Genomic DNA, 14813 nt, shown 5'->3' on the forward strand with positions numbered 1-14813 from the left:
CTGCTGCCGTCGCTCCGTTGAATAGGAGCGTCGGCAGCAGACGCTGCTATATCCTATGGGCTGCCCGGACGATCAGCGATCACCCGAGCAGCCCCCCCGCAGCTCCCCGCCGCCCCTCCCGCACTCACCCACTCGCTGCAGCCACGCCGAATAGCGGCAGCAGCGAGCGGGGAACGAGGAGCAAACAAGCGCTGAGAGCGCTCGTTTGCTCCTCTAACGACCTGTGTAATAGGCCCTTTAGCCTTGAGCTCAAGACTGGTGTCAATGCTGGAAATATTAGGTCAGGCAGGTCAAATGTCTACAACTCTGCACCATTAAACACTGCTGTGGAACCAGTTTACAAACTTGGCACAATCTAATGTTGCACAACCTGTCCGTCTCCGGCTGTTTTAAAATGGCAACTCCCATCATGCTCTGGCAGCCTTCAACTGTCAGATCATGATGTGAGTTGTAGTTTTGCAACAGCTGGAGACCCATAGATTGGAAAACACTGCCATAAGCCAGTTATTTAGTACATCCTACTGACCTACTGACTATGCCTAACATGGTCTTGAGTTTTCAAAAAAAAAAATTGAACCAAAGGCAAAAGTGGTTGACAAAGTAGTCAATAAAAACTTTTTTGGGGAAAAAAATACTTGGCAAAATCAGTATCCTCCTCCACTCCGAGGCATGTACAACAGGCCCAGGTCCAAGAGATTGTAGTGATATAAAATATAAAATCTTTTAAAAGAATTTTGGCAGCGACACAACACGTTTTGAGACCAGACCTATCTTGAAACGCGTTTTGCCGCCGGCAAAATTCTTTTAATAAATTTTTAATTTTATATCACTACTACCTCTTGGACCTGCGCTTGTTTTACCTGCCTTGAATTGGAGGAGGATACTGATTGTCTTGAATCCCTGTAGAGATTATTCAGGAGTGTCTGCGGTCATTAACATGCTATCAGTAAGAGTTGTGCCTTAAGGCCCTATTACATGGAATGATTATCAACCGTTACGGCCGATAATCTTTCCGTGTAATAGAAGGCAGCGTTCAGCCGACATGAACGATTTTGGCTGATCGTTGCAGTCGTATGTCTTTCAACATGTAAAAAAAAGACAAAAGACTCATACAGCAATAATCTGCTGCCATCGTTCCGCGGAATCCCCTATGGGCTGCCCGGACGATCTAGCAATCACCCGGGCAGACCCCCAGCAGCTCCCCGTAGCCTCCCCTGTACTCACCTGCTTGCTGCCGCCGTGTCCAGTAGCGGCGGCAGCAAGTCGCTCGGTGTCATTGGGCTTTACACCAGCACAACCTACTCAGATGAGAGCTCTATGTGCTTTGTTTCACCACTTCAGTCCTGTCTGAATTAAGCTATGGAGCGCTGTCTTATAGTTTGTTTCTAATATTTGGCAAAGGCATTCACAGAAACATAAAATCTTACCAAAAAAACTTGGCAAAATAACAAGCTTCCTTATTGCTCCACCCAATGCAATTGTAGAGCATGAGTCAAACAGATAACCTGATGACCAGGTATATGAGGATGTAGCTGTAGTTGTTCACTGTCAAAAAATGTGAAAAGACAAATCACACCAGAGCTGCCATCTCATATGGGAGATCTCAGTTATGAAATTATAGATTAAAGTCCATGTTCTCAGAAATTTTCCCATTCCCAGGATATAGCAGGAAACCCAAATGACTCACCTATTTATAAAAGGGATTAATTACGCCCATGAGCAGGATGAGTCTATTCACAACGATACTTTCATAAAGTTATTACCTTTTCTTTGGAATTATAGGGGTTGGCCACTTCATAGTAAAAGCATTTATTGTACAACATGTACTCATGTATATACTGACAGCAGCTCCTGTGTACCTAAAGAGCTAAAAATCAGACTCCCCTCCCTCAGGCTGTGCTGCTCTGCTCTGTGGGGAGTCTGTCTATAAAATGGCCAACATGGAGGAGCATGTGATTGTGTCGGTCTCCAACTGTTCCAAAATGGCAACTCCCATCATGCTCTGGCAGCTTTCAACTGTCAGACCATCAAGGGAGTTGTAGTTTGTAACAGCTAGAGACCCACAGATTGAGGAACACTTCCATAAGCCAGTAATTAAGTACAAGGTAATCCTACTAACACAATGAGGCTATGTTCATATCTGTGTCAGAGGGTCTGTTGCATAATCTGTTTAAAGGAAAACTAACTAGCTTTAGTATTTTTCTGTATTAAAGCCTGTACTGTTAAATTTCATTAAAGGTACGTTCACACGTACCGGATCCACAGCGGATTTCTCGCTGCCCCTGCACAGTAAGCTCTATGGGCAGACAAACTTGCAGCAGGATGCACATCCCGCTACGAGTTTGTCTGCAGCCCGCCCCATTAACCCCCCCAGCCGCCGGAGCCTATACTTCCCCTGGTCCCCGCTCCGGCTTGCTTCCGGGCTCCCGGTGTCTCCAGGTCCTGCTCAGCCAATCAGTGCGCTGCTGTGAGAGGGCGCACTGATTGGCCGAGCAGGACGTGCCGAGAACCCCCAAAGCAAGCCGGAGCAGGGACCAGGTGAAGTATAGGCTCCGGCGGCCGGGGGGTTAACGAGGCGGACTGCGGACAAACTCGCAGCGGGATGTACATTCTGCTGCGAGTTTGTCTGCCCATAGGGCTTACTGGGCAGGGATCCGCAGCGGATCTCGCTACGAATATGCAGCGAGAAATCCGCTGCGGATCCGGTACGTGAGATTAAAAACCTGTAACCTGATGTTATGGTCACAAAGGGTCAGAGATGCTGAGGATGAAAGTAGTTTTCTTACATTCATCCTCAGCGCTGTTTTAAATAAATCCTGCATTTAATCAATACGTAAATTAGGTGTTTTTTTTGCATTGGGCGGGATTACAGCTTTTGGTGCACCAATCCACATACTCGCTGTCTTCTCATAAATACAGTATATAGAATATAGAAGCAATATAGATGTCACTCCGACTGCTCATCACTGCAGTATAAATAATCCAGTAAAGAGACAGACAGCAGATGGACGCCATCTTGCTGCACTGTTCTCTAATGTAAATCTATTTAGAATTTTTACGTATACAGCTACAGTATGTGCTATTAGAGAAAGTGTCCTGCTTTATCTCCACAGCTCCTATCTCCAGTGAGAGACACAGCATAATGTAAGTCTATGGCGCTTATTCTGAAGATGGAAACTATTGAGATACAGCAGGAAGCTCAATTTCATAAGGTAAAGCTGTATGCTTCAGGAAGTGGGAGGAACAGACACGTGGAAGCCTATTCTGGCACCAAATTTAAGCTAGATCTACATTAGAGAATTGACCAAGAAAGTTGTGTGCAGTGCTGCACGATAGCGGTACGTACACTTTGAGCCTATGTTCACACTACGTAAGTTTCCGGCCGTAGCGAGTTCCGTGAATAAGCGGCCGGAGACTTACCTAGTTTGCGTGCAATGGAAAGTATACAATGTATGGCTACACAGTTCACACTACGTACGAACTTACGCCCGGATCGTACGTGGCGCCGTAAAAAATGAACCAGACCATTGTTTGCGGACGAAAATGCCGTAACTTACGCCCGTAGCGTTACATGCGGTCCTGTACGTAGTGGTGATTTCTTCATTTTTGCAGCTTTTTGTGCCGATCCAAAAGGTTCTGTGGGGTGTCCGGGGCTAGGCGAAGCTTTCCAAGTAAAAGACCGCTGTCAGATCGCTACGTAGGGCGCTCGGGAAGCGTAAGTAGACTACGGGCGTAAGTTCGCGGTCCGTACGTAGCTGGCCGCAAGTAGCATAAATCTCCAGCCGGAGTTTACCGCGTATATGTCCGGCCGCGAAAATATGTCCGCGGCCCGACATATACGCAGTGTGAACATAGCCTAAGGGTGCCTTCACATGTACCATATTGCTGCGTATTTAACGCTGCGTATTTTTCGCTGCATTTTTATCACTGTGTTTTTGGTGCGATTTTTACATGCGAGTTTTGATTTTCACATGATTTTCATGTGAAAATCAAAACTCGCATGTAAAAATCGCACCAAAAACACAGCGATAAAAACGCAGCGATAAATACGCAGCAATACGGTACATGTGAAGCTACCCTAATTCATGAACTGTGCAGGCACAGTTTAATTCATGATTGCCAATGTCTGCGTTGCTGTGGGCAGTTTCCACCAGGTGTATATTTACACCCTTTCATAAATCTCCCCCAAAGTTCTCAGAAAACTCAGTCAGAGGATTTACCAGGAAACCCCAATGACTCACCTTTTTATAAAATTGATTAATTACACCCAGCAGAATTAGTCTATTCACAATGATACTTCCATGAAGTTATTCCCATTTCTTTAGAATAGGAGTTGGCCACTTTATAGTAGAAGTATTCATTGTACAATATGTACTCGTTGCACTTACTGACAGCAGCCCCCTGTGTACCTCATAGAGCTAAAATCAGACAACCCCCTCCCCCCCCAGGCTGTACTGTTCTGCTCTGTGCTTCTCCATGTCGGCCATTTTATAGACAGACTCACTGTTAATACTTTCTACATTTTTACTATAAAGTGTCCAGCCTCTTTAATTAAAAGGGTTTTCTGTACAAAATAGTGCAATGAGCTATCCAAGGGATAGCTTATCAGTCATGAATGGCGGGATGTCGATATCAGACTCCTGCACTGATCAGCTGTCCGGCACCTGCACTACACAGTGAACAGGGCAGGAAGCAGTTTGTTTCTGTTCCCTGAGTTGCAGTGGCAACCTGTGACTGCAGTACAGCTCCCAAGTGAACAGTAGCTGAGCTGCAGTTACAGGTCACCACCACGCAATGAACAAGCTACTTTCTGCCCTGTTCACTGTGTAGGGCAGACACCATACAGCTATTTGGTGTAGGTGCTGGCACCCCACTGAAGAGTGACTGATGAGCTATTCTGTATTGAGATACACTTAAAAACTGCTTTTTCCCCAGGTGAGGAATATATATAAAGAAATTACCATTGTGGTGGACACAAGATAATGCAAAATTATTTATTAGCGCAAGCAATAAGCATAAAGGTGAATCAAAAACTTAACCACCATTAGGTTGTACGTAAGAGAGGCATAGACTACAGTGCTGTCGGGATGATACCCTGTTATGCCCTGCCTAGCCTAAGCCCTGTGGCCCTTTCTCGACCTGCCACAAGAAATCGACATGTACAGTATGCTGGACAATATTGACGTGTTTGTCAAAGTAGTCTCCCAAGAAAAATCCAAAGAAAAATTAGCACAAACACCCTGGATTAGGCAGAATAACTTATTTTTGGAGGAGCGCGAGGCCTTACAGAGACTAGAATAAAACTAAAGGGGGTAATTTGGTCATCATGGACCACCAAGCATACTGTAATATGTGCCTGGTGGCCTTGGCGGACTGAGAAGGCTATAAAATTCTGAAAAAGGATCCCACCGAAGAGTTCCAGAAAGAACTGAAGATCCTACTGGACAAAGCACTTGAGGATCAGGTCATCACCAAGCGTCAATATTACTTTTTATTCCCAGTCCATCCATGGAAAGCAACCTTTTACAGACTACCTAAGATACATAAGGGTCTTACCCCCCTCAAGTGCCGACCAATTGTAGCAGGAATTAATAATTTGACCCAAAACTTAGGTATTTATTTCGATGAAATTCTACAACCATTTGTAGCCAACTTGCCAATTTGTAGCCAACCCTTCTACATCAGGGATACTATGGACTTGTTATCCAAACTCAATGACATTACTGTCAGCCACAAGGCCTACCTTTGCAGCATTGATGTGGAAGCTCATTATAGCTCCCTCCACTACACTGATGGACTTATGGCAATCCAATACTTCTTAAACACTAGGAACAGCTACCTTTACAAGCATAATGAATTTATTATGACAACACTCTATTTCATCCTTTTGCACAAGTTTTTCCTCTTCAACAACTGATTTCCCCACCAGCTATGGGGCACAGCTATGGGGAGCCCTGTGGCTCCCACATATACTAACTTGTTCTTGGGATAATGGACACCATCCTCTTTGGAGAAACAAACAAAGAATACCAGGAGTGCACTCACTTCTGGGGTCGCTATATAGATGACGTGATTATCATATGAACTGGCACCCCTTCCACATTCAACAACTTTATCGAGTCTCTGAACAATAAAAACCATAGCTCTCAAAGTCACATCCGAAATGAATGGGACCCAACTATGCTTCCTTCATACCGTGATAAAACTACAGGATGGAAGAATCCTTTCGAGAGCCTACTGGAAACCTTTGGCTGGGAATAGCCTTCTCACCTGGGAAAGCCACCATCCCCTTGAGCCTTAGGAAGGGTATTCATGAATTAGAAGGAACTGCAGTACAGAAGAGTCCTAAAGTAGAAACCGTGAAGAACTCCTTATCCCAAGAAGAACGAGAGGACTCAAACACCACCTCGGACATCCGCATTATCGGAAACTTCGATAACGCAGCTCCACAAAACCGCCAAATCTTAGATAAATTTTGGCCAATTTCAAAATCAGATGACTTGATAGCTGGATTAATCCCCTCAAGACCAATGATCACATATAAAAGAGGACGCAGTTTGGCCGACCATCTTACCAACAGCAATTACTCACCCCCAATATCACAAAAAGATACTTGGCTTAACCCTAGAGTCAAAGGAACTTACAGGTGTGGAACTTGCAAAACTTGTAAATTTATCTCTGTAAGACTTTTCAAACACATCCTGAACGCATTTTTCAGAAAATATATTTGGCTAACTGCAAAACCTTGTGTGTCATTTACCTCGCCACCTGCCCATGTCCTAAGTCGTATGAAGGCGAAACCACTACAGAGCTCAGAAGAAGGATTTTGGAGCACATTGGTGACATAAACCACTCAAGACCCAAACCTCTAGCCTCACACGAGGTCACAACATTCACAAAATCCAATTTGCCCTCTCCTTTCAGGTGATTGAGGTGCTGAAGACCAATGACAGTCGGGGCAATATGGATAATCTTCTGCTCAGAAAAGAAGCAGCCTGAATCTACCGTTTGAAAACGTTAGAACCCTAGGTTCTTAAGGACCAGCTACTATTTACTAACTTTATTTAATTATTCTAAATTACCCTCTCTACCTTCATAGACTCTAGCCTTCTATTTCATTATTTTTGCCTAGATGTACCTATGCAAATTCATCACATATGCTATCCGTGCTCACCACATTCCACTATTACCTCTTTGTACATCTTTGTACCATTTTTTTTTAAGTATAATAGCATATAGCTATTTCCATTTCCGACCACTAGTGGCCACCCTTTCAGTCTAGATTCACACTGATCAGTATATTTGATCTCTCACCAACCCCCCCCCCTTTTGTCAAGCCACTCACCTGCTCAAATCCAATAGGACTTACATGTATTGTATAAATATATTCTTACTTAAATATGTTTTTTTATATTTATAGTCATCCATATTAAATTTTTTGATTGCCACTATTTAGCTTTTCGGCATCTGGTCTTCATTGACCTCCTGATGCATGACGCCTGACGCATCACGTCTCCTGATTCACCCATTTTGTGTATTTCCTCTGATCCCATAGACTGGCATTGCACTGGTAGCCCTTACTAGCAGAGGTGTGACGCATGACTTCACGACGCCGGTCCAATCCGGCCATTGGACATCACATATCCTCAACGTCCTAACATCAATTTGCCCTATTACACTACTGGCAAATTAACCCTCACATAGAAGACGCTTTTGACGTCATCACATGCGCCACACAGCCCAGACGCCCACACCCTGGGCGCCAATGTGACCTCTTTGCCGAACCTCAAACATGCCCCCTGCCCATATAAGGGGCGCCAAACACATTACCAGTGAAGCTGACCGGGCGTACAACATACACATGGGCGGACACCAGCCAATCTAGCTACCGGTAAGTACCTGGCTTTCCTACCAGATATTTTTACCCCTTTTTTTCATTCTTATACTCTCTATTGAGGACCATATGTGTATTTACAGTACCCTGCATGTAATCATCTGCTTATCAAGCCTGCATGTCTGCAACATTTACCGGGTTTCCATCATCTAGGCAAGGATCATTTACCTACAGTAAGTGCTCTCTCCACTATACTAGCTGTTCCTGCACATGCTAGGCTAACGCCACTTTTTCAGCATACAGATATTCATCCATTACATCATTCTTCACCTTCCAGGTGATTTCACCTTCCAAGGTGCCTGAACATACGCCTGTTTAAAAATACCAGATTACAGGGAGGAACCCCATAGTGGGATATACTTTACTTCCTTATCATATACCAGTAAGTGCCTGTTACTAGACATTTATCGTGTCATACACCCAGAATCATCAGTGACCCATGTTTTTCGTGCCCCTGTAGGCTTTGTCTTACAGCAATACATCGGTATCTACCGAACTGTGCACACCACACAGACTTGGGACGTGCTTGAGTGAATTTAATGACTATCTACAATATTTTGGGTATAGTCCCCACACAGCATATCATCTCCTAGCTTGACTCCTTTTACCAATACTCACAAATTTTTTTTTCATTTACTCCTAGATACGTTATTTAGGACAACATTTATACCAACATATCCACATATTCCCTGATAACCCTTGTACACCACATGGGGGAAACGCATCGGAACTGGAATTTACACCATATCCTGACTAACTTCCCAATAACTTTAAAGTGTGCCAATGAAGAACCTCTAACTGTCCTGACAATTCTCTGGATATCCCAGAGTATGACTGCTATAACTATTATACCATACCAGGTGGGACTATTGTATCTCTTTTAAACCCTTTTCTTCCTTCCTGGAATTTACACCATATCCTGACTAACTTCCCAATAACTTTAAAGTGTGCCAATGAAGAACCTCTAACTGTCCTGACAATTCTCTGGATATCCCAGAGTATGACTGCTATAACTATTGTACCATACCAGGTGCGACTATTGTATCTCTTTAAAACCCTTTTCTTCCTTCCTGGCCGTGCAGCTTCTTGGGATGCACAGATCACTTTGATGTTCCGCCTGCACAGTGAGTGGGCTGAACATTAAAGCGAGCAGAATGCAGGAACAGGACCTGTCAGCATCCTGCTCCTGCATTCCCTCCCATAGGCTGCCGGCACTTTACACCAGCAGCCTATGGGACGACGGGACGTGACCTCTCTGGCAGGCGTGATGATGTGACGTCATCACGTCTGCCGGAAGTCCCGTCCCTGCGGCTCGCAAGATGGAGCCCGAAGAGGAGGAAGAGCTGCTGCCTGCAGCCACACAGATTAGGTGAGTAGGATGTTTGTTTTTTTAGGGGCACCTCTGGGGGCATTATTAGTTCATAGGGGGAACCTCTGGTGGCATTATTAGTTAATGGGGGAACCTCTGGGGGCATTATTAGCTCATGTGGGCACCTCTGGGGGCATTATTAGCTCATGGGGGCACCTCTGGGGGCATTATTAATTCATGGGGGGCACCTCTGGGGGCATTATTAGTTCATGGGGGCACCTCTGGGGGCATTATTAGTTCATGGGGAACCTCTGGGGGCATTATTAGTTCATGGGGGCACCTCTGGGGGCATTATTATTAGTTCATGGGGGCACCTCTGGGGACGTTATTAGTTCATAGGGGCACCTCTGGGGGCATTATTAGTTCATGGGGGAACCTCTGGGGGCATTATTAGCTCATGGGGGCACCTCTGGGGGCATTATTAGCTCATGGGGGAACCTCTGGGGGCATTATTAGTTCATAGGGGGCACCTCTGGGGGCATTATTAGTTCATGGGGGAACCTCTGGGGGCATTATTAGCTCATAGGGGGCACCTATGGGGGCATTATTAGTTAATGGGGGAACCTCTGGGGGCATTATTAGTTCATAGGGGGCACCTCTGGTGGCATTATTAGTTCATGGGGGCCACCTCTGGGGGCATTATTAGCTCATGGGGGCACCTCTGGGGGCATTATTAGTTCATGGGGACACCTCTGGGGGCATTATTAGTTCATAGGGGGCACCTCTGGGGGCATTATTAGTTCATGAGGGCCACCTCTGGGGGCATTATTAGTTCATAGGGGGCACCTCTGGGGGCATTATTAGCTCATGAGGGAACCTCTTGGGGCATTATTAGCTCATGGGGGCACCTCTGGGGCATTATTAGTATATGGGGGCACCTCTGGGGGCATTATTAGTTCATGGGGGAACCTCTGGGGGCATTATTAGTTCATGAGGGCACCTCTGGAGGCATTATTAGCTCATGGGGGCACAGCAGGGGATCCTACATACAGGGAGCATCCCACATTCCTAGTAGTTTTACTGCACATAACACCAAACAGCACAGTTACTTTGGGAGCCGACAGGAGGGAGAAAGGAAAGGACGTTGCTAGAAATGTGCGGAGCCTAAATTGTTTGTCTCGCAGGTTCTGAAGAGATGAAAAGTAGCTGGAAGGAATCATCATGGAGGACTGGAGTGGATGGAGAGGAAAACGGAAAGTGACGCCTCAGATCAAAGAAGACGTCACCTGTGAGTAGCTTTATGACGTTTTTCTTATTTTGTAGAACATTATTTAGTAGGCGGTGCCCCGAGCTAATTTTCTTTTCCAAGGGGTGCCCCGAGGTGGAAAAGGTTGGGAAGCACTGGTTTAGACTATTGGGGACAACGTCTACATCTTCAACTGTCAGTATATCTCATTTTAACCCCAAGATGATCTAGGATGTAGCAGTATGCCACAACCGCCTGTCACAAAAACACCCTGGATGTACAGGTATGACCAGACTTCATATACCACTAGGACGTGAGCTCAGTGAGGCTGGGGCAGCTCCTGTCACTTACCGATCAGTAAGTGACAGGAGCTTTTCAGACCACCAGAACGCCGATAACACTAATCAATGCTATGCTATGGCATAGCAATGATCAGTGTATGCAATTTAGAAATTGCATGTAAAAGTCCCCCAGTGACAAAAAGTGACAAAATTGCATTTTTTTTTTTCAGTTTCACCAATTTCTATTTTCATAAATATTATTTAGAGGTTTCTGTCATACATGTTATGGTACATTGAAAGGTGCCATTACAAAGTACACTTGTTCCTGGAAAAAAAACAAGCCCTTACACAGCCTTGTAGATAAAAAAAATGAAAGTGCTACAGCTCTTAGAAGGGGAGGAGGGAAAAAACGAAAATGCAAAAATGAAAACTGGTGCGGTCATTAAGGCTATTTTGGGCTGGGTCATGAAGGGGTTAATAAACGAAGGCAAATTCATGTGTAAATACTGTAGTTTTAAAACCTGTTTACATAAAGAGAAAAAGAGGAGACCCTTATCCTTCCTGATATTAATAAGAATAAAAACATCACTGCTTAATAACTTGTGCTTTAATGTTTAAGTTGGAGCTGGGACCAAGGTTTGGTATCTACCTACACCTGCTGCACCTGTCAGGTCCCTTAAACCCCAATAAGCCCTCCACAATACCGTTAATCCCATCTAGCAACAACAGAATGACATCTCACATCCATTAAAATCATCAGACCAAAAAGAACAAAGACATATAGGGAACAATCCCACTACGGGATCATAGCGGGAAAAACTGACTGTGCCTTAATATTGATGGCAGCAAATAATTATCATGAGTGTCGGTTTACTCTTTCTATCTGTGCTTCTATTCTTATTTGCACCAGGAAGGCTAAGGGGCCTTACCTATTTTTCTCTATATTTGAACAGGTTTCATAACTATTTATAGCATTTATTTATGCCATTTGTAGCGTAGGTAAAAGGTCAAAGGTCAATGCATATACTGTAGCTCATTGTATGCTGGCCTCCAACCAAGAATGGACAGTCAACTGACTACAGGGTTATGGGCACCAATTTCTGATTGTTGTGAGTTGGATGAAAGCGGTAACTTATCATGATAAAACTTTGTTTATAGTTAAAATTTACATAAAAACAATAAATTATATACTGTGCAAATATAGACACGCACTTTTTTTTTTGCTTAAATAATAAGATTACCTCTCTAGCTGATTGCATCCACCTACCTCATATGACTGACAGCTACTAGATAAAGAAAATTTGTCTAGGGCTCTCTCTGTGCTGGTGAATTCTTTATGGGCATTCCCCTAATTTACATATTAACACAAATAAGTGGCTTAAAGGGGTTATCTTGAGAGAAGAAAAGGTCCTACCTCTTCTGCCTTCCAGCGCTGCACTTCCTCCCTCTGATGATAACTTCCGAGATGAAAGAAGGGTGACAGCATGTTGCAGGCATGCAGGCATTTCATGCGGGTGCAAATATACCCACACGCTATGTCAAATAGCTGACCATTGTCTCCGCAACATCGGTAACATTGGGCAACATCTGATCATCACCTTCAACATAATGCCCCCGCCTCTCCCGTTCTCAAAAGGTACCCCTTCAGATGGTCATAGGAAGGTAGAGGAGCACCCAAGAGCAGAGGAGATAAGACATTTTCTGCTCTCCGGATAACCCCTTTAAGTGCTGGTGTGAGAAGTAGGAGTTAGAATTCATGGAGAACCGGGCTGACTTCTCTTTTAGCTATAGGCCCTATGGTAGAAATGGACTGCACCTAAATGGGTATGGTGCAATTGTGTTGGGGTAGAAGATAGCTAAGAGATTAGAGAAATGTTCAAACTAATGTTTAAAGTACTAATAATTATTACTATTATTATTACTAGTTACTTGGGCAACTACTATATACAAGGTGAAGACATAGTAGATAGAGAACTTGGGCTAAAATATGGAACTGGAGATGGAGCTCCAGGGATAAGAAGGAAGGACGGATGGATAAACATATGTATATATACTAATGCCAGAAGCCTCACTAATAAGACTGAGGAACTAGAGCTAATTATGTTGGAAGAAGAAAATGATATAGTGGGGATAAGCGAGACATGGCCGGATGATCAGCAATCAGCAGGATTATAGTCTGTTCAGAATTGCCTGTACTAATAAGAAAGGGGGTGGGGTCTGCCTTTATGTTAACCCCTGCCTTAAGCCCATTCTGTGTGAGAATATATGTCATGAAAATGTGTAGTCTCTTTGGGTGGAAATAACGGGAGGGAGAAAGACTAATAAAGTACTGATGTTTTTTTTATACGTCTCGAAGTATAATGGAAGCAGCAGAAAACCTCTAAATAAGACAAATATGTAAATTACAAACTTGCTTTATTTCTCATCCCCTGTTGATTGAGATTTTGAAAGTTATAACGACAGTGACACTTTAAGGAGCTGAATATTTCTTAATGACATATCCAGCCAGGCTATGGGTGGTGGATGGTGATAGAGCGGCTATTTTTGGGAGTCCACAAGAGGCGGAGGAGTGGCTGGCTAGACAATGGAGATCACACCACTCATAATCTACGGATTGGTATCTTTTATAAGTGCCTTGTGTGGTTTCTTTGCATGTGATGGTTATAAGTAATGTCCAGTGATGATAATGTTTTGCAAACTTTGATGTAATGCATACGTCCGTATGTACAGTCAGCAATGCTATATAGGTTGGGTATTGATTTAAGTTTTGTTTATTTCTATATATGCTTACTTAAAGTGGACGTACCATCAGGCCCGGGCTTAAGCACAGGAGGCGGGCCGACCCACCCTCAGTGGGAGGAAACCCCCGCTCCTCTATGATGCGGCTTTATAGATTCTAATAAAGCCGCATCATAGAAGGACAGGGGGTTCCTCCCACTGGGGGAGGGTCGGCCTGCCTCCAGCGCTTCAGCCTGGGCCTGATGGTACCTTCACTTTAAAGTGGGCCTGTCCCTAAATATAACTTTTGACATGTAGATAGAAGATATAGCAGTGGAGAGATGCACTTCCTGGCCGGCAGCGCAAGCAGTTAACATTGTCAATGTAAGTCTATAAAAAAATATTGATGGACTGAGCTGCTGACCAGGGAGTAGATCGTGGTCTCTCCCCAGCTATATCTCCTGATCACAATGGGTCTCAGCAGTCAGACCTGCTGTGGTAACATTTTTAGAGACAGTACCCATTTAATTGCATGATTTCACAATGCATGTGATAAGATAAGTTGACATATTTTTTTTTTTTAAATCAGAATAATTTTTATTGAAAAAACTTTTTCACAATACAGATTTTATCCCCATACAATCGCAAAAACCCTGGAGGGTATACCCTCCAATCACCCCCTCCCTCCCCCCCCCCCAACCCCCACACCTCCCTCCCACCCCCCAAACCGTCCAACTCCACACATTATGTAAACATAAACCAAGTGCAACTTTCCGAGAACCTTATGTGCCCATGCACACCGTGAATGTTCTTGAGCTGTAGTTCAAAAAGAAAAATAGTTAGAAAATTCTCTGAACTCAAATGTACAGAACGCCCACTGACAGGTGGTGAACACAGGATAGCAATATATACCATTTCTCCCATCTACGCGCGATTCAACGCAACCTACGTGCGGGACCCTGGGGACGCGAGCTCAGGCACAGCCATCCACCTACCCCAAATCTTATCAAACTTTTTGCTAGCTTTTCGCTTCTCATATGCGTATTTTTCTATACCAATTAACCAATTAACCTTTTTCACAAATTCCGATACCGAGGGAGGGGCTCCGTCAAGCCAGTGTTGGGCAATAAGCTTACGTGCCATAAACAGGATGCGAGCCACTGCAGTCTGTTCCCCCACATTCAATGCCAGATCCTCCACATAGCCCAATATATACACCAGCGGAGATTGTTGTAATTCTACTGAATAGGCTTTATGTATGGCCGACGCCACCCCTCCCCAGTACCGGAACAGCTTGGGGCATCGCCAAAACATATGTAAAAGACCCCCTTCATGGACATGGCACCTGGGACACATGGGCGTATC

This window comes from Dendropsophus ebraccatus, chromosome 1, assembly GCF_027789765.1.
Source record: "Dendropsophus ebraccatus isolate aDenEbr1 chromosome 1, aDenEbr1.pat, whole genome shotgun sequence".
Lineage (NCBI taxonomy): Eukaryota > Metazoa > Chordata > Amphibia > Anura > Hylidae > Dendropsophus > Dendropsophus ebraccatus.